At 33.3% G+C, this 22,441-nt stretch overlaps 1 protein-coding gene across 3 annotated transcripts in view; it reads left to right on the top strand.

The window, feature by feature from the left end:
* LOC122798656 (leucine-rich repeat and fibronectin type III domain-containing protein 1-like protein) overlaps window positions 1-22,441 on the top strand; it is a 4,504,452-nt gene that overhangs the window by 880,856 nt on the left and 3,601,155 nt on the right. For all 3 annotated transcript variants that reach the window (XM_044067745.1, XM_044067758.1, XM_044067750.1), the window contains exon 2: window positions 13,104-13,179. The gene's annotated coding sequence lies outside the window, so the exon portion shown is untranslated. The remainder of the gene's footprint in view (window positions 1-13,103; window positions 13,180-22,441) is intronic.

The raw sequence follows: 22,441 nt of genomic DNA, 5'->3' as shown, positions 1-22,441 counted from the left end.
AACAGACACTTTTGCAAAAAACATCAACTACTTTCTGACTGGGTAAACTTCCAAAATAGACTGAGATAAAAAATAAAATTCTGTCAAAAATAATGTATTTTAACTTGTTCCATGTGCTTTTAGAATCTTTGGGTAACTTGCCACATAGGTTCATATGTTCATAGGTAGGTACTAGGCTACCTGCCCGAGGGCATTCATAAGCCTAGCCAGAGTGTGTCGGCTTTTGAGTCAGACCTGGAGCCCACTATTCTTACAGCGTGAGTTCTGTCTGTAAGCCAGTTGGCAACCCATCTTGTGATGTAGGAGTTTATGTTCAGGCTGGTGAGTTTTTCTATAATACCCGAGTGAGGAATGGTGTTGAATGCCTTGGTGAGATCAAGGTAGGCTGTGTGAACCACCTTTCCCTCATCTATGGCCTTGGTAACTGTCTTGAAGAAGTCAACCAGGTTTAGTAGGCATGATCTGCCCTTAACAAAGCCAAACTGGGTCAGGTCAAGTGTTTAGAGGTTCCCAATGTCTTTGTTAATAAGTTCCATGATGATGCACTCCATAGCCTTGCAGACCAGGCTAGTCAGGCTTATGGGGCAATAGTTACCAGGGTCAGTTGTGGCTCCTCCTTTGTGGAGCGGAATAACCATTGCTGTACATCATTCTATGGGCACATAGCCTGTGGAGAGGCTGAGGTTGAACAGCGTGTTTAGGTGGGGGGTTAGTTCATTCTGTAGTTCGTGCAAGACGCAGCCTGGGACACCATCTGGCCCCATTAATGCTGTGTTTTTGGCTTTTGAAAGGGCTGTTTTCACCTGTGCTTCTGTGATTTCCGGGACACTACACTTTTCTGGTATTGTTGTGGGCCCTTTTGAAGGTGGGAGAGAGGTGAACATTGCACTGAATCTATCTGCCAGTATGTTGGCAATATCAGTAGGTTCAGTATATTTTGTGCTATTTTGCACTATCTCAGAGCATATCTGCAAGTTGCCACTTAGATTTTTGACATAGCTAGAGAAGGCTTTGTGGTTATCTTTTGAGTCCTTGGCTATTTTTCTTTCGAAGTTAGCCTTGGATGGTTTTATGAGGGACCTTAGTTTCTTACTGATACTGATCAGGGATGTCTTTCCTTCTTGGGATTTGCTTTTTTTCTGAACTAGTTTCCTCCTTTTGTTGTATAACCTGTTTATGGCAGGGGTCCACCAGACTGGTTTCCTTCTCTTAGGGGAGTGAGTCTTGGTTTTGCTAGGGATGGCACGATCCATGCATCCTTGTAGGTGCTCATAGAGTGCAATTGTAAAGGATTCTGCATCTTGGGCAGTGCTATCCTTTAGCGTGGGGGCTGTGAAAATTACCACCTCTGACTTAAGTAAGGTGAAGTTTGCTTTAGAAAAGTTTTTCACTGTGGTTTCCTTGGTTGGGGGTGGTGGTGGGGTGTGGACATCCAGGGTTATTAGTTTATGGTCTGATCTAACCAGTAACGGGTTGACCTCTGGTACGGAGCACCTGTCGCCCATGTTGGTGATGACCAGGTCCAATACATTGTGGCCTCTGGTAAGGGAGTTTACCAGCTGATCCAGGGCATTTCAGTTGATAAATTCCAGGAAGCGCTGAGCCTGGGAGTTTGTACTCAAGTAGAAAAAAAAAAAAAAAAAATGTTTCTTTTCAATCCTGTAAATAAGGGAAGTGGTATTTTATCTGTGTTGTTAGCGTATCTACTCTATAATGTATCTGTTAACGAACCTAAATGCCTTGTAACTGTAATTTGTTTAAAGTATTTGTTCTTTTGGAGCTTTTCTCCCCGGGCCTCTACTGAAAATAGACATATATCCAGCTAGACTAGCCCGGTCAACAAATGTTAAATAAATAAAAAAAATTCCAGTTAATGGTAGAGTAATTGAAATCTCCCAAGATCAGGGTGTTCGGTAAGACCTTCATGTTTTCCAATGTCTCCAGAAAGGCAGAGTGGTGGTCCTGGGTCATGGAGGGTGATCTGTAGCAGGCCACAATTTGCATTGCAGATATGCCTGATGTTAGTTGCACATGGATGATCTCAGAGGTATCATGCTTCGCCACTAACCTGGAGGTGTGGGTATCCTTGATGAATATGGATACACCCCCTCCTTTTGTGTTTCGGTCCATGTTCTGTGGCCAAAGTGTGTGTTATGAGTTGTAGCCCAGTTTGTGATTGAGTAATATTAGTCAGTTGGTTTCCCAAACCAAGCGCTCCTTATTCTGAAAACAACCATTTTTGACGTTATCCTCCTATGACATTTTACTAAGACCAAGTGAAATATTTACTGTCCATAATACTATATAAAGCTTCATTCTCATAAGCAATAAAATGCACTGCCCAACCCATGATATTTTAAAATGACAGTAAAACTGCTATTTTCTAGAAATTACTAATTTCAAGTTGTACCTTTTGGCTAGGTGCTCTTCTGATAATTGACTGAGAGCAAATGACTGAAATTCTGTCCGTACTAATTTATTTAGCTTGTTTTACAACATATAAACAATGTCCATTATAATTTACTTATGAATGAACAATAACAAATCAGTTGATTTCAAACAGCCCCCCCCCCCCATTTACCTTAGTTTTGACTGGGTACATCAGATGTTTAGCATTCATTAAACTAAGAAAATTCTATCTAACCTAATATAGTTAACTATGCCTATATTTGGTGTGCAACAGGTGGTTTTCAGCCACCCATGATTGTTTAACTCTGACAAACTATGAGTAAGGGAGTGTTTTCAGAAGCTGAATAACTGCTCTCATTGTCTTTAGGCATACTGATAGACTGACCATTTTCTGTCTGGGTGCATGTCTTGTGGTTTGATATAATCAAGTGAAAGAGCTTATCATAATTAATCCCACCCATTTCAAAAAAACATTCTCTGCTAGCATGTCTGTTTAACTTTAATCAAGTGAAAATAGGTCAGGTACTTAAATGACTGTCAACTTCCTGAATTTCTGTCTTTGGGTTGTCTATACATCCAGTGCTGTGAAAAGATTAAATTATGCTGAAAATCTGGGATATATATATATATATATATATATATATATATATATATATATATATATATATATATATATATATATTTTATCTCACAGAACAAAATACAAGAGACCCTTCACTCCAGCCTCAATCAATATTTAACTTGGATTGCATTGGTGGTTTCGCCTAAATGTGTAACATCTGCAGATTGCAATATTTTAAATGAAATATCAAACAAACATACTTGCATTTTTGTGAGTTTGCAGTACGTGTTATAATTTTAAATCCAACTTCAGAGTAGGATTAACTTGTGCATGCATTAATTGTTATTCATGATAATAATGGATGACTGCAGCATATGATATGCCTAATGCATGATGTGTGCTGCTGTGTTCTAATACCCACAGGTGTGACTATAATGTTCTCTGGATTCTCAAGTGTCATGCTTCAAGGTTTGTTTTCTTTAATTACAGGGTAAGGTAAGCTATTTATCAAATTCAGATAAATGTGCTAAATATACAACATTTAAACAAATAAATAAATAATTGCAGAAGTGATAGAAGGTATCCCATAGGAGTGATTGATTTATTTAGAATGTGTTGGGATAGTTATCTCAAGAACTAAATCTATGTAAATGGGTTTAACTAAAAAACGTATTTTGCGGGTTGCTCTGTACGTTTGGCTATAACAGTCTTCTGAGCTCTAAATTAGAAATTGCCAGACTTTACCCATTTTCTCAATGCAGTAATTCCTTATGGAAGACAAAAAAAATCATAAAGATGTGCCCTTATTTTATGTAAAGGTGGTTAAAGTTGTTAAATATTAGTCTGGTCTTTACCCACTTTCTCAGTTTATGTCTTGCCTCTGAAATGATCAAAGTTGAATGAAGTGCCTCTATTGTACCTTATAAACATATCAGATAGCCATCATGTACTGGCAGATGCAATGTAAGTTTCCCCTTGGAAAGGACAAATTAACCTGTAAATAAGAAGGGGAAGTGATGACAAAATGCAGCCTATGTATTTCCATTTGCTGACCATAGTCCATCTGAGCAAGTAACCTCTTGTCTATGTAGGACCAAGGGATAGTTCCACCATAACAGACATGTTTACCATGTTAAGCACTGCAGAACTCCTGTCTCAGAAGACAAAACACCTAGGACTGCCCTTGTTTTGCTTAATAGTGGATAATATAGACAATGAATAATTATTTTAGATCTCGACATACCACAGATAAACAGACGCAAGCTAATATATTTCAGTACTATGAACATAATTACATTTATAGTGTTAGGAGTCACTGTCACTTAGCTTTTTACATATTTCCATTTCATTCATCAGCTTTATAAGTTAGGTGGTCCACACTGGTCTATTAGAAACTACAGACTTCCTCATTATCATCAGCTCAGCAGAGAATTGGATCCCAATATATATTTAAAATTTTGCCTAGTAGAAATGGTTCACATATCCACTTTGATGATTGCTATTGAATATATTCAAGTGTTTGAGCAATATAATATCTTCTTCTATCACTAAAACAAATTTGTAGTACATGTATCATTGTTTTACAAGCCAAAAGACTTTCTGCTGGAAATAAAATTCCTCTGAATTAATACCAAGATCATATATACCTCTGTTACCTTAATCATTTACAGTATTAGCCACTCTATGCTTAATGAATCAACATGCACAACTATTGTTCATATTAGCAAGATTGTCAGTACCTCTGTTACCTTAATCCTTTACAGTATTAGTCACTCTATACTTAATGTAGCAACATGTACCTCACCAGACACATGCAACAGCTAGAAAGGCCACAAAAGTACCTTTCAAAGAGGATCCTAGGCCTTAAACACATGTTCTACATAGACAGACTCAAAAAACTCCAGCTATTCTCTGTCTCATATCGTCTACTAAGAGGCAATCTCTGCTTAACTTACAAAGCCATGTCTGACTCAGTTCTGTTAGAAATGCTACATCTAAAGATATCCCAATGCCTCCACACCACACACTCCAGAGACCTCAGCCTCATTACCACAATCAACAGAAAATGCTGGAGGGACAGGTTCATAACCCAGAGACTGCCCATCCTATGGAATAGACTTCCCATACATGTCAAGCAGAGCACCTCAATGGCCCTCTTCAAGAGAAAATTTGCTGAGTGGATGGGAAATAGAAGGTTCACCCCGGAGATCACTCCAGTGGCTCTACTTGATAGAGGCACTGGGATCTAACGTCAGGCAGCACGATGCCAGGGTACTTCTATGGGCTAGGCTTGTAAAGGCTCCAGCCATTAGCCTTGTACATACCTTTGAACCTAAGAACCTATGTACAACTATTGTTCATCTTAATAAGAATAATGGACTTGTAAGTACTTGGCTTCTTTCTAATTCATAACTTTTTCTGAGCCTTCTTCATTCCACTATACCATTACCTTCATGGACCATGTTAAGTATTTCAAAAAAGCCATTTCCCAGCTGAAAGGGAGATAAAAATACATATTTGATACTTTGCATAGACACATTTTTGCTTACCACCTTTCCTCATGCTTCATAAGCATACATTTATATTCTTGGTGCATAACTATCTGCTTATCATAAATCCCTGCCATGTCAACAAAGCAATTCATGTTCCCAAAGGCTACCATATTTATACAACTCAGGAAAACTAAATTAAAAATGTACACAATGCACACACAAAACATAGACAGTCAGAATAGCCTGCATCACCTAAAACAATCTCTTAAAACTAAACATAAATCTGGCTTAGCAAAACAGGAAAGTAAAAAAAAAAAAAAAAAAAAAAAACTTAGAAGCATATGCATTTCTCATTCAATACAACAAATAAATAAATTAATCGAAAAGTACATAAAGTGAAATGTATACAAATAAGATCCATGCATTGTGCCCCAGGAAGATAATAGTCTTCATGTAACCTAACCCTCAGAAAGAAAATGCATTGCTACAAATTGACAACATTAACATAAAAGTATAAAAATAAAGTAAAACACTCACCCCAGCTAGCCAAATATAAAACAGCACTGTTATATAATGAACTCAGTGATTTCTACCCTGTTTGAAAACAAATTATCTAAAAACCTAATTAAATTGTTAATTTAACAAATCACAACATCATACTCGTAGTATCAAAGCAGTCTAAAAAAATCAAAACTTAACCTAGAATTATATTACAAGATCATTGAAATGACTTTCAATTTCTAAAAGCCCATACAAACTGCCTAATGCCCGGTTCAGTAGACAATTAGGGAATTAACGTAGCACATTAACACCAGCAGAAATATTATTCTAATATAAAACAATATAAAGAAAAAATAAGGAATGGAACTCAGCACCATAGCATAGAGGGATAAATCCTTAGATGTAGCCCATTTGACCTATGTTTGATTAGCAACTCAGGCATCGGTGGTACTGACAGTGAGGGATATGTGTGACCATCTTTGGAGGGGGCACTCACTTAAGCATTCCCTGCAGGAAGATGTGATCCATGGAGGGGAGTAGCTCTCAGATATAACAAGAGCATGCAGGGAAGGGGATACCAAGGGGTAGATCTTGAGAGAAAAAATCCCCAGTAGAAGCAGCCAGTGGCATAACCCCACAAGACCCTTTTGAGGTCCAGACTGCTCGCAGTCATTGAATGGAGATATTTCAAGTGTTGTAGGAGATGCTGGTTGACCTTTTGATAAACATAAGCACTGAAATGAGCCAGAAAGAATTAAGCAAAAGTGGAACCAAAAGACAAAAGAAAAAATGTATAAATGGAATATGTAAGGTCTTTCTTAGTGTGACACATGAAGTATCTTGTACAAAACAGAGGTTGTTTTATGACTAATGACAATGCAAGTCATTATAAAACTCATACTCCAAACCTACACATATCATTCCAAACCCCCAGATTCGCTATGAAAATGGAACAAAAAAAAAAAGCTATAGTGTCATTATGTATATATCCTAAGAGTGAAGAGTAAAGAAGTGATATTGTAAACATCAACACATATATATATCACCACTGGTGGATCATCAGTTACCAAAGTATGATACCAGCCATAAAAACTAAGCTGCATTTGAACTGAATTAATTGATTAATCAATTATAAAATACATCCTTAAACATTTATAAACCATATATGTAAAGCAACAAACCTACATAAATAAATTTGTCCCCATTTATCAAAACCCCAGAAATTAAATTTAGTGCAACTGCAAAGAAAATACTTTAAATTAAAGTTTACAGATAGAAAAAGATAGCAGTACTGCATAGTTAATTGGAAAAATGTACTACTGGCAACATAGGTGCAAAAATGGAAAACTAAACTGTCTTTAACATTGAACACAAAACTAAAATATATATATATATATATATATATATATATATATATATATGCAAATTATTAATAAATAAACAAACAAATACACTCTTCTCTTCGACTTATCAACTTATTTCAAAACTAACAAAATACTTCAAAATTGCTTTAAATATTAAAAATGATTACAAAGTACATTAGCAGTATAGTAGAAAATAATTTCCCAATGCAACCTCTTCATAAAATCATACACATTGCATGAACTGTATTTTAAATGTTGATTGCACAAATGCTTGCAGAATCATTTTGAAATAAATAGTAGACATTAATCCAGATTAGGAAAAACAAGCAAAAAATCAATGAACAATACATTGCAGTGAAAGGTCCATCAGGCCTAGAACTGCACTATAGGATTTGGAAATTCTTTTCCTCACTCCCAGCATAATCATTCATCAAAAAACCTTTTCCTTAAATCTCTGTTGCATATAAATCATGTATCATATCCAAGATCCTCAGCTGTTTTATGTATCACAGATAGGCAGATAATTAGCCATTCGTATGTATACATCCAAGTATATCTATCTATAGGTATCAATATATGAGTGTCTACAAGATGGCTGAAACTCATTTGATTGAACTATAAATTGTCAAACACAATTTGTTGAACTTGATCTGTTGGTAGCAGTCTATCAAGGCTTGCCTCCTTCATGACCCCTAGTAAAGCTGTGCTTGGAGGTGATCACATGTGTGTGTGTACGTGCGTGTGTGTGTGTGCATGTGTGCGTGTGTGTGTGCGCGCACGTGTGTGTGTGTGTGTGTGTGTGTGTGTGTGTGTGTGTGTGTGTGTGTGTGTGTGTGTGTGTGTGTAGCACATGCATCCCTGTACCCAGCACATTCCAACAGCTCTAAATATCCTAGTGCTGAGATCAGACAGCACTGCATTTATAGAAAAGCTTCGTAATACTCATTGTTCCAAGATCCTGTTGTTTAACACAGATTTTTTTTCTTTTATGAAACAGAGAGTTGACACCACAAATATGCCAGTTCACAATCTGGCAAAAATTTATACGCACACACACACACACACACACACACACACACACACACACACACACACACACACACACACAGCCAGACACAGAAGTCGATAATGACCTGTACAACATCTTACATTACATGTACAATATCTTACATGACCTGTACAACTTTGATTAATTCGGTTAGAAGCCAAATCACTGCAGATAGACTCACAAAATTTAAACCAATAGTAGCTTACAGTTTTACTCCTACCCATAATACCCACAAAGAAATGATGGATTCTTCGCATACCCTTAGTTTTTTTTTACCAATGTGTAGGGATTTAAATGACCTTAGGCTTGTTTTGCTGAATAACTGGAAGATTTTATTATGTGACCCGAACATTAACAATTTTAGGTTCTGAACCTATGTGTTCATATAAGAGAACCAAGACCTTGAAAACGTTCTTTGAAAATAGAGATAATCAATTTCAGTTAGCTCCTGTTATCAGTGTTTCAAAACCCAATGGAATGCATACATGTGAGAAATGTGTATGTTGTAAATACATTCTTGAAGGTGATTCATATACTTTTACACACTGTAATGTCAGAGTGTCATTCAAAGATGTATTTGACTGTAACTCTAGCATGGTGGTATACTGTGTGGTCTGTTCAACTTGTTCAAGTTTTTACGTAGGTTGAGTGACAGAATAAAGGAACATTATGGTGCCATAAGGAATAATGACCACATGAATGCTCTCAGTAAACACAGTGCTTTGTGTGCAGATTTTGGGTCTTTTAAGTTCATAGTATTGGAACAAATTAAACTTTTCTTTGGGGATTCCGATTGTAAATTGCAGCTACAGGAATTAAAATGGCAGTTGCTATTAAAGGCAGAATTTTTTCCAGGTTTGAATGAGTCTCTCAACCTAAAATGTGCCTTGAAGTGGTTCCAATGAATGCGTCATTGGGTGGGATGGTGTCCCTTGCTTTTTAGTGTGACTGTTTGTTTTTATATATATATATATATATATATATATATATATATATATATATATATATATATATATATATATATATATATATATACATGTATATACATTAAAGTTTTTGTACATAGAAGTATGTATATAGGGTGGCTTTTGTGTTCCTATGACAGTCTTATACCATGACATTCTTTATTCAGTAGCACACTCTTGCATATGCATCACTGTAATGTTTGTTGTTATTAACTACTGGATAGTTCATGTATTTTAATATTCATGAGTTATGAAATGCTATGTTATACTTCAGTCCCTTGACATTTGATCCATTCTGAATAAGTTCTGATACCAAATAAAAGGAACAAAAGCTTAAACAATCACTGTGGGCTGCTTCTTGCTATTTTATATTTTTTATTTTTTTATATTTTTTATTTTTTTGCATTTTGCTTTGCATCAGTTTAGTCATTGGAAGTCTTAATTGCATATATATATATATATATATATATATATATATATATATATATATATATGCTTTCCCTTAATTTGATTGACCATCTGATTATTTGATAAGGGTGTGCTTAATATCAAATATACAGGTAGGCAAATGTTCAAAATGTCGAGGAACTATTTCATCATGAAATGTGACTCGGATCAAAGAGGATGAGAGAAACTGTGTGTGTTTGTGGGGGGTGTGAGGGTTAGGGTCGGGGATAGTTAGAGGGATAGGTTTTTTATGTTATTTTACGAGTGTGTATATTTTACAGTTAGGGTCAGGATTAGGAAGGGTGCGTAGATGTGCTGTTAGTGTATGTGTGTTGGTGTATCTGAGTACATCTTGTGTAGTGGCAGTATTAAAGGAAGGTTTTTGTTAAGTTAATGTGTAGATATGGTGGTGGGTTAGATTTGTGGGAAGGGGCAGCATTAAGTTTAGGGTTATCACCTATTTCTAAGGTGGTATAGGAAGACAAAGCCTAGATCCAGAAATTCTTAATACTGATTTTAATGACAACATTAAGAACATTTGATCATATAGTTTTTCTTCAAGTGATCTATCATTTCATCTAAACATAAATAACCTAAAAAATGAGAAGTCAATCATCAATGCTAGCCTACATTGCATTCTACCAGCTACAGCTCTAAAAATAAAGAAAGCTTATCATTTATGGTTATTGATGTTAGTTTTATTATAGACTTATAAGTAATATCAAAGTTTGTTTTATTACATTGTTTTGTATTGCATAAGTTGGTGGTGAATTATTTCAACTTTTTCCACTGTAGTGCATCCATGAAGTTGATATCTATAAGTTGGGGAAGGTTTGGAGAACATTCTTCTCTGCATGGTGGGAGGCAGGGGTGTTTGCCAAAGCTGTCTTTCTGTTTTATGAGTTATGCTGGTTTTAGACAAAATGTGTGTAAAATCACGCATTTTATTAGATCAATTTTGTGTCATTCCCTTGTTTAGATATTGTGTACTTTGATCAAAGATCATCGCTCTCGCTTGCTCTCTCTTTATATATATATATATATATATATATATATATATATATATATATATATATATACATATATATCTATATACACATGCACACACACACACATACACACATATATACACATACTTATACACAAATTCTTGTAAAAACTTCAGCTTGAATATGCCATTTATATAATCACCATGCTGGAAAGATTGTAAATGAGATTTGCAAATATTATAATAGAACTAAATCAAAGGCTTGCATGTAGTTTAACAAACCAAAAGAATACCTTGCAGCAGTCAGAATATGTTACAACATGAATGTTTACAAAATTCATTAGGTATCTAAATCTTAAATGCTGACCTTTTTTCTTTTTGTTGCAAACCTTCAGTGCTAATGAGAGTGGAGTAAAGACGTTTTGGGAATGGGATAGGCATGAAGGACTCACTGATATTGTCCAGCATGTGAGGAATAGCCAGGCATGGACTACTCATGGCTATGGTCCAGTGTGTAAGGAACAGCCAGGCACTGAGTATTCAAGACCATGGTCCACTGTGTGAGGAATATCCAGGTGTGAAGTACTCAGGGCTGTGGTCCAGTATGTGAGGAATAGCCAGGCATGTAGTACTCATGGTTATGGTCTGGTGTGTGAGAAATAGCCAGGCATGGACTACTCACAGCTATTGCCCAGTGGGTAGAGGATAGCCAGGCACAGAGTACTCAAGGCTGTGGTCCAGTGTATATGGAATAGTCAAAATACAAAAAGAAGTGAATATAGCTACAAAGGAATGTGAAGCTATAAATTTAGGCAGAAGGTGGGTATATACTATACGGAGGTACAAAGGATGGGTTGGGGAGGATAAGATGACCCATTCCAAGGAGGACAGAAGAAAGTCAATAAAGATAGTGGGACAGTAAAAGTGAATGTGGTAAGAAACCTAGGGCAAGTCATCAAGAAATGAAATAATGGCTGTTTATGAACATAGCACAATGGAAGAAGGGAGGGACAGCACTGGCCAGGCTGAGCAAAGCTGAGAGAGAGAGAGAGATCAAAGAATAGTATAGTGAGAAGAATCGATGCCGAATCCTAGGCAGCAATGCAGAAATGGCAGAAGACTGTTGAGATATCAGGGTAGATAGGAGTAAGAAGAGAACAAACAAGACCCCTGGGTTACATTTAAACTATACGTTAAAGTACCAGTTGGCCTAACCTCCTGGTCATAAGCATTTTTTTTTTCATTTCATTTTATTTTTATTGAAACAACAGGCCTGCTAATGAACCAAAGCAGTGTATTTAATTTCCAAAGGTCTGCAGTTGATTTGAAATAGTAGGGAGATCTAGTTTAACCAGGACAGACTATATTCCATATGCAGTACAGATACTTTTCTGACAATGACAGTGAGGTCAGTGAATGAAGAATAGTTAGCCTATAGTAAACATTCAGGCTGGTTTGTTCTGCATAAATGGCAGTCTTTGAAATTGTTGGGTCATCCAAGAAATATCATTCTGAATTGTAGGATGTGTTGCACCCAGCTGAATCATCAGTCATAGACTGTAGTAGTCAGGATGCCTCTAAGCCTTTATGGTATTCGAAAGTAATTAACTTGTTATAGTGCATATTTCTTGTCAGATATGTGTCTGTGAACCTAAAGGAAAGATCTTCATCCATGACCCATTAGCCAGTTTCATTACTATTGAGCTTTATTTGGAGGATAGTTTGTAATGGGTTTGTTTACATTTTTTTGTTTGTTTGTTTAACTAAACTGATATCAGTGGTTAGATTCTTTATGAAGAGAGAAAAAAGACATGTAGGCCTAGAAATGAGCCTTGTATTATGTCTGAAAATGATGAAGGCCGGTTTGAAGGTATTTTTAATATTTGCCTGTGATCATATGGCCATTAAGTTTTGTTCTGAACCACTCACAGGAATTATTAAGTACAGCAGCTGGGAGACGCTTTATCAGAAGAATGGTATCCATGCTATTAAAGGCCTTTTGCAGCTGCATAAGAAACACACTTGAGAAGGAGTTTGTCAAAGTTAGTCACACTGATTTTTAACATACACAAGTCAGTTGTACTCCAAGGTATATCATAATATTATGTGGACTTAGAATAATCTTCACATTTATGTGGAAGTTTGTATTTGTGAATTCAGTTCTCTAGGTCTTCCTTAATTACCACCATGAGACTAACTGACAAAATGTTTTTGTATTACTCTAAATATGTGCAACATTTAAGATGTATAGTTTTGACAAACTATATCAGTGCTATTTTTATTGCTAGAAGTGTAACTATTTTCAGACATTTTTTTTTTCATTGCAGACTCTGTTCTATTGTGCAGTCACTTTCCTGCAAACAGGGAACTGGTTAGTCAATTCACTTCTTAACAGACACAGAGGTAAGTCTAATCACATTTGTTGATAATTGAATTCATTTTAAAACATTTGAGGAAAAAATGCTTGACTAATGTTTTATGTGTTATTTTCTTATAAATATATATATATATATATATATATATATATATATATATATATATGTATAATGGATGTTACTGGCATGACAATACACTCCTGTACTTATTTGAGAAAAACAGTTACAAAACATAGACATTTTCTTTTTTATCTCACATTATAATGCATCGCTTATGAAGCAATGATAGACAAAACATCAAGCAATGGCTATTCCTGATGCAAAGAAAAGAGGACAGAACTTTACAACTTCATCTACAAATGTTTGTAAAGGTCAATACTCTGTTAAAAGGTCATTGGATAAGGACCTCCTATAAGCATTTTTATTTTGAAAATGAATTTCTGCAATTAACTAGATGCTAAAAACCTGACACCGTGCTAAAAATGGGGTGACATAATTTTGTGTGTAATGAAATTAACATAACCTTGCATATTCAAAAATTCTATGAACAGAAGCAACAAATATCTAAATAAATGTAGCACTATACTTCATCTGATGAAATGGTATATGTGATACAGAAACATAAGAGATTCTCAAATTAAGTTATTTGTATAAAGGAATATCTGCAGGTATTGGCTATAGAAGATGTAACAGACAACTGTTCTTATGAAAGAGAGGCAAGATGGGTAACTATACATAAAGTGTACATATAAAAATGAAAGGCTCAGTGTCTACTTTATTGACCTTATATTGCTTAGCATTCAGTGTGGATCAATACACATGTTCCTGCAAGGAGTGTAAGGACTTTGGGAGGCTATAGCCTCAGTTAATGAAGAGCAGAAACACATGCCTTACTTACTAGTTTGGAAATACCATCTTACCAAAAGAAATCACTATGAGTGTGGGAAAAAAGGAGAAACTGATATTTGGGTAACCCTATGGATAACACAGGTAGTAAAGACGAAAGATAGAGACATATAAAGGGAAGATAGCACAGTACAATTGAAACAGATATGTATAAAAAGCTAATGCTATAGACTTCATCAATAGGACTTTCAAATTTTTGACATAATCAGAATCTTTTGAAAAAAAAAAGAAAAGTACAAGGATATGTCCCTGGGAATATCAAACTGTTGAGGTAATCAGACTCTTTTTGAGAAATACTACAATGATACACATTTGGTCTAGGTGATTTTTTTCACATTGACTATGGTTGATGGGACACCTCAACTCCATGTAAATTGGGCAACAGAGGGTTTATGATGATAACAATGATAATAACTACAAATGTCTCCAAATCAAATTAGTTTCAGTGACTATCAATGACTTCAAATCAAAACACTTTCAATGACCACCAATAGAAGTAAATCTAAGAAACTGATTTAGAGGATCCCATGGCAGTAATATAAATCTGTCAGAAAGGGGAGATTAAGAATACTTGTGAATTTATGGAATAACTATAGTTTGTATAATGTTGATAAGATGTTGATACAAAAGGTAGTAGGGTTTCTTTATTTCTTTTTTTTTCAAAACAGGTTTATTGTTTTAACATATAAGAGAAATATAACAATTTTATACAAGTAATTAAAAATAGGTATTATTATAATATTCAACAAAACAACTAAAGTATTTACAAAGACATCCACTACAATCAGATCAATTAATTAAACTAAAATACCATGCTATTGAAATTAAAATTTTTTTAACAAATTTTGTAAATTATCCCATACACTAAAATAAGATGTCTTTCTGTTTGTTCTAGTCCTAATTGTGTTTATTTCCATATGGCACACTATATTCATAACATTTTTAAATTCATTGAACGAAGGAGGTGTATCTGAAATCCAATTTCTAGTTATTATTTTCCTAGCCACTGCTAGAATAGACCATAACAAGGGAAGCTTAACCTTTTTAACACTTTGAGGTACAGGTGTGTTGAATAATATAAGAGATTTAGAAATAATGAAATTATCTGTAAAAAGAGCCTGCAAAAATTCATTAATTGACTTCCAGTATTCTTTCAATTTTATACAGTCATAAAACATATGAGCCCAGTCAGCATTAATTTCTACATTACATCTCTTACATAGATTATCTTTATTATTTATTTTATTCATCATCAAAGGTGTATAAAAAGATCTATGTAAAAATTTCCATGTATAAAGTCTCCAGACAATGGAAGACGTAGTTCTATAAGCAGATTCCAATATATATTGTTTATCTTGTTGATTTGGTGGGTCCCCATTAATAGAAGTGAAATAATTCCAGTATGAATCTACACTGTAAAAAGTTTCTTGTCTGATAACTTTATGTATGTATGAAAGTTTACTTTTATCAGAAACTTTATGTTGTAAATTTAATATCAAGTAATCAATCAGTGTTAGAATAGATTCTTTAACAGTTATAGACATTAAATCTATTTTATTAATGAGCTGTTGTCTAAAGGTCTAAACCTCTAACCAGCAAGTTTCTCTTAGATCAGATTCTTGTTTTAAGAAATCTAGATTTTTAACTTTATTGTCAGATATCAACTGATACCAGTACTTTAGATCATTATCTATAGCTAAATGAGTTCCTTCAGAAGTAGATGACAAAAGCATACCCTGAGTAAACATTATAGGAAATACAATAAAATTCCATTCCCTATACTTAGGGTGCATGAATATAAAGTTACGATAACTAATAATAATATTTAATGGGTAACAAACCATATGTTTAGGTGTAATAGGTGAAGTACAAAATTCCTTTAGTAACCATAACATGGAGTTATTTACAATCATATTTTTATGTGTTAAGGAGATTTTCATGAAGTGTATACTAATTAGCTCCCAATAATCTTTCCATTTTGTGACATATGACTGATCTATCAATAAAGTAATAACTTTTACAATAGAAGAGATAGTATATAAATTAAAGTCTGGAAAAGAAATACCCTCTTGAGACCAGCTATTAGTATGTTTCTTTAATGCAATCCTAGGTCTATTAGGTGCCCATAAGAAATTTAACATTAGTGTGTTCAGTTTCTTGATAATTTTTTTGTAGGTGGAAGTATTATTGATTGTATTAAGTATAAAATCTTGGGGAATATTATCATTTTAATAATTGTAAGTCTCTCCTCCATAGTAAAAAACATATTATTCCATGTATTAGAAAGATTTTGTATATTAAGAAAACAGGTATTATAATTATTATATATAATAGATTTAATATCTTTAGATAGTATTATACCTAAATAAGTTATCTGACCTGAATTGGGTACATATTTAGTAAAATCACTAATGAGAATATTTTTTCGTGTATATATAGGTAGTATTTTAGTTTTTTCTTCATTGAATATTAAACCAGAAATACTTTTAAAATCCATCTTGTTATCAAATAGAGACTGTATAGAAGAATTAGATCCTGCTGATGTAATTAGAACATCATCTTCAAAAAGTTGAATTTTGGATGTTGTATTTTCATCTATTTCAAAACCCTCTATGTCAGCACTGTTTCTGATCAAATTAGCCCAAGGCTCCATTACTAAAGTGAATAATAGTGGAGAAAGTGGACATCCTTGTTTTGTACCTTTAAGAATGGGTATTTTTTGTGAAACATATGTTCCTACCTTAATATAAGCCAACGTTCCTTTGTATAAATGTTCAATTAGATTTACAAATGCATCCGAGAAGTTTGTGCACTTCATTAAGGTAAACAGATAGTCCCAACTTACTGAATCAAATGCTGAACTTATATCAAGACTAATAAGTGTTAAATCTTTCTTTTCCTATTTGCAAAATCTATTAATGTTAAAGTTCTTCTTATATTATCAAAAGTATTTCTATTTACAATGAAGCCTGTCTGATCTATATCTATAATGCCGGGAATGATTGTCTTCAATCTATCAGCAAAGATATTCATAAACATTTTATAATCAACATTAAGTAATGAGATGGGCTGATATGAAGAACATCTAATTGGATCTTTATTAGGTTTTAAAATTGGCGAAATAAATGTATATTGCCAAGATGGGGGGGGGGGTTATTAACTCAGTTTGGGCCAAAATAAAAACCTTATGTATTAATGAATATGTATTTTTAGAAAGGATTTTATATATATCTGGTATAATACCATCATTACCCGGTGCTTTGTTTGATTTAAGCTTATTTATTTGTTTAATAACTTCTGTATATGAAATACTCTTGTCCAATAGTTTAATCTGTTGTTTATTAAGCTTTTTATTCATATTTGTGGTTATAAACTCCTTTATTTTATCTTTAGGTTCCATGTTAATATTATTATGGTTAATTTTGTGAAAGTGATTTCTAAATTCATCTAGTATTTCTGGTATACTAGAAACATTCTTCTTTTCCTTAGAGAAAATATTTCTTTGATATGGTTTTGTTTATTCAACCTTTTGTTTTATTTTTAAGTCTATGTAAGTATTTGGGGCTTATTGAATAAGACAAAACTTGTATTTCTCTAAAGTTATTTTAACTTTATGAGTTAAAATTTCTTTGTATTTCTCATTTAGTTTGTTTATTTCTTCAATAACTTTCCTGTCCATAATATTTTCTTTATTATTATGTTTATAAGAGTCTAATTTACTTTGAATATCTAACAATTCCTTATCCCAAGATTTCCTTTTATTATTATACCATCTGATACTTTGTCCATATAGATATGATTTTAAGGCATCCCAAACATAAACAATGGAGACTTCAGGAGTGTTATTTATGTCTAAAAATGTTTTACTTCTGAAAGTATATATTCTTTATAGTCTTTTAGTTGAGTTAAGTATGCTGGTATCCTTTTGATCTGAACATTATGAGTATTTTTTATTATGAATTCAAAAACAATTGAATTATGATCAGATATAGGACATGAAATGATTTTGGAATTAATTAAATATGTTACCATCTGGTTAGAAATAAAGACCCTATCTATTTTTGAATAAGTTTTGTATCTGTTAGAAAAAAAGGTGTATGGTAATGATTTTGAATCTATCTGATTATTAATATCATTCAAATGATAAGAATTAGCAAAATCCTTTAAATGTTTTGCATTAGATGTAATTCTTCTCTTTCCTATAGTGGTAGTATCACTTTCATGTAGTATACAATTAAAGTCACCAGCTAAAATAATATCTCCTTTAGAGAATGATAGGATCTTATCAAGATGATGTTTCACTGTATTAATACCAATTCCAGGTATCGAATATACATTAATTAAAGTGTAAGTCTTCCCATTAATTTGTATTGTAACCAAACAAAACATTCCTTTGTCATCCTGATAAGACTTAATGGTTTTAGGAATGGGCATACTTTTATTCCATAAAATAGCCACTCCTCTTTTTTTCTGAGTGTGCTCTGAACTAACCAATACTGTATATTTGTTTGTGGCTAATTTATCAATATCTTTTTTCAAGAGATGGGTTTCTTGTAGGAAGACTAAGTTGGCCTTATGTAAATTAATGTATCTTATTAGGCTTGCCCTTTTACATGGATTATTCAATCCATTAATGTTTAAAGAAATTCCTTTTAAAGATGTCATTTGGCATTTTTAAAACTTAAGAATCTTATGATCAAAATAACAAATAACAAGATAAGTAATGTTACATCTCCTCCTTTAGGTGTACCTTTAAATATAGCTGTATTTATTGAATCTCTTATGGGATGTCGTATAGGATTCAATTTTGTTTGTAGTGACAATGAATGTACAAAATATATTGTGGATGTCAAAACTATATACAAATAACAATGAACAAGTGAAAATAATGTAAGGATTAAACCTTGCATCCAGCCTGGAGTTGTAAACTTCAACTTAGAGTAGTATTTACCACTCAAGTTAACCCCCTACCCTAAGCAGCAGTACGTCAGCTACCACCTTATCAATTTAATACTAGTTATATTTAACTGAAGTTAACAGTTTTCAATTCAATTATCTAGCAAGACAAGACTACACATTTGGTAAAACAGCATCATATAAACTAAAATAAACCTTTTTTTTTTTTTAAAAACTGTTCATACTACTATATACATCCATGTAATATAAAACACTTGTATGCAAATAGCATTCAAATAATCTTGATGTTAGAAATCAAGAGGAGAGAAAAATAAGTTCTAACATTCATTTAAATAAAAAACTTTGGCTAATATGATTCAGACATTACATATATTAGGATGCATCTATTTTCTGTCATGTAAATACAGTTAACAGCTTCCAAAAACCTTGAATTGCTTGTATATGAGCATTTACTCAAACTCATTATTGCCAATAGAATAAAATATTGTATTCATAGAAATTGTTATAAATCATACTTCATAGTTAAGCAGATTCTCAGAAACATTTATATACATATCTACATACACACACATACACACACACACACACACACACACACATATATATATATATATATATATATATATATATACATACATACACACATACACACACATATACACATATATATATATATATATATACATACATGCATACACACACACACACACACACACACACACACACACACACACACACACACACACACACACACACACACACACACACACACACACACACACACACACACACACACACACACATACACACAAACACACACACACACATACACACAAACACACACACACACACATACACACACACACACACACACACACACACACACACATACATATATATATATATATATATATCTGATCTCACTGAGTTGTATCTTTACTGAGCACCATCTTACATTGCTGTCCCTTCAATAAATCTGTCTGCTTTATACAAAATAATGCACAGAAAACACATTTTAGTAACCAGATTTTACAAACATGCTATACTACTGCTTTAAAATATATCACATGACAATTTCTTCCAGTATAGAGTTATAAAATTATTTATGCTTGTCAATCAGATGAATTAAATGAGTTATAGTAATGTATATGTTTGGGACATAGGTTTTAACACATATTATTAATCTGCTATTCCTGTATCTGTGATGTGTCAGTGTGATATCTAGGTCAAAGGTGAGACCAGCTGCTTTCAGCTTCTCTGTGAGAATTCTGAGAGTTGAAGCTTTTGAAGTAGCTCATGGACACTGTGCATGAGACAGCCCACATCCCAGATTGTCTCTCTTAACATTTTGGCGGGAAACTTATTAAAAACTAGAGACAAACATTCATTTAGCAGTGTAAATGCATCTAAACATGACAAAACCTTCACAATGCATTCTACAGGTTATTACAGACTCTATGTAAGTGAAATCAAGCCCAAAATTATTAATAAGTAACAAAACTCAACATTTTGTCCTAACTCAACTCCTATCACGAATCTTATTATTTACTGTGTCTATATGATCAAAAGTATTTCTATATATTAATAAAGAAAAGAAAAAGAGAGTAGAAAGTAAAAGGGTGTAAGACAGAAATAAAAAAAATGTAAGAGAAAGCTATAAGAAGTATATACAATAGAATATTACTTACTGTTTATATTAACAGAGTTAAAAATAAAACATATTATTTACTATTATTTAGTTCTAATTATTATTAGTTAAAGCATGACAGATTATTTACAAACAAGCATAAGCAGTGTAATCAAGAAAGTATAATTAGGTAGTGTCATTCCTGTATCTGTGATGTGTCAGTGTGATATCTAGGTCAAAGGTGAGACTAGCTGCTTTCAGCTTCTCTGTGAGAATTCTGAGAGTTGAAGCTTTTGAAGTAGCTCATGGACACTGTGCATGAGACAGCCCACATCCCAGATTGTCTCTCTTAACATTTTGGCGGGAAACGTATTTAAAACTAGTGACAAACATTCATTTAGCAGTGTAAATGCATCTAAACATGACAAAACCTTCACAATGCATTCTACAGGTTATTACAGACTCTATGTAAGTGAAATCAAGCCCAAAATTATTAATAAGTAACAAAACTCAACATTTTTGTCCCAACTCAACTCCTATGCAAATCTTATTATTTACTGTGTCTATATGATCAAAAGCATTTCTATATATTAATAAAGAAAAGAAAAGAGAGTAGAAAGTAAAAGGGTGTAAGGCAGAAATAGAAAAAAATGTAAGAGAAAGCTATAAGAAGTATATACAATAAAATGTTACTTACTGTTTATATTAATAGAGTTAAAAATAAAACATATTATTTACTATTATTTAGTTCTAATTATTATTGGTTAAAGCATGACAGATTATTTACAAACAAGCATAAGCAGTGTAATCAAGAAAGTATAATTAGGAATAGCATTTGAAGAACATATAAACTTTTAAAGGAAAAAAAATGTATCAAATTACTGACCTTATTTTTCCTCTTCAGAAAGAGAAACAAGTTAAATCACAGCTTGCCCTTAAATATCCATATATTTTGACTAGTTATGAAACAAAACATTTCTTTGCACACAGAGAATAACTTTGATTAAATCTTTTTCAAAATATTTGTTGCTTCTTGGAAATGCAGGAACTATATTTAAAAAGATTAATAATAAAATAAAATGATGAGAGAAAAAAAAACATAGTACAAATCATTTGTTTTTTAGTCTCTTCTTCTTCTCTGAAGTCTTCCACGAAGTTTCAGTTGCCAGTCTCTTTAACGAAGGACTAGCCCATTCCATTTCTTCTATTTTTTCCAAAATCTTATTTTTTGATAAACAGTAAAGCAGAGTCTAAGTCATCGAAAATTTTTGGACCATCAGGAAGGAAGATTTTAAGCTTGGCAGGAAACAGAAGGTATGTTTTAAACTGTGCTTTTTAAGCTCCCTTATTAGTGGCAGAAAAACTTTTCTTTTAGCTAATACCATGGAAGAATAGTCATTGTCAAAACGCACAGTTGTTTCATTAATCTTAACAGGAGCTTTAGCCCAAGCAGATTTAAGAACCATCTCTTTATCAAGATGATAGAAATCTAACTATAACTGATCTAGGATAGTTTTTGTTAGAGTTAGTATTAGCTATAGATCTATGTGCTCTTCGATACCAAAAGAGAATGCTTCTGGTAAATCTAAAGTTTTAGGGAGCCATGTTGTTAAAAAAGAAGTAATATTGTTACCTTCAATATTTTCTGGCAGTCCAAAAATCCTAATGTTATTGCGCCTAGATCTATTTTCCAGGTCATCCAGCTTTGTTTGTAAATGTGTATTTTGTTTCAGCAGAAACTCAATGTTGATTTCCTCTTCTTGTATTCTATTTTCCATGTCATTCACAGCTTCTTCTATGCCTGTCATCTGGATCTTCTGTTGTTGCAGGTCCATATGTA

This window comes from Protopterus annectens, chromosome 1.part0, assembly GCF_019279795.1.
Source record: "Protopterus annectens isolate FY-2018-M chromosome 1.part0, PAN1.0, whole genome shotgun sequence".
Classification (NCBI taxonomy): Eukaryota; Metazoa; Chordata; order Ceratodontiformes; family Protopteridae; genus Protopterus; species Protopterus annectens.
Note: the sequence above shows the minus strand (reverse complement) of the source record. Positions and strands in the feature narration are given on the sequence as shown.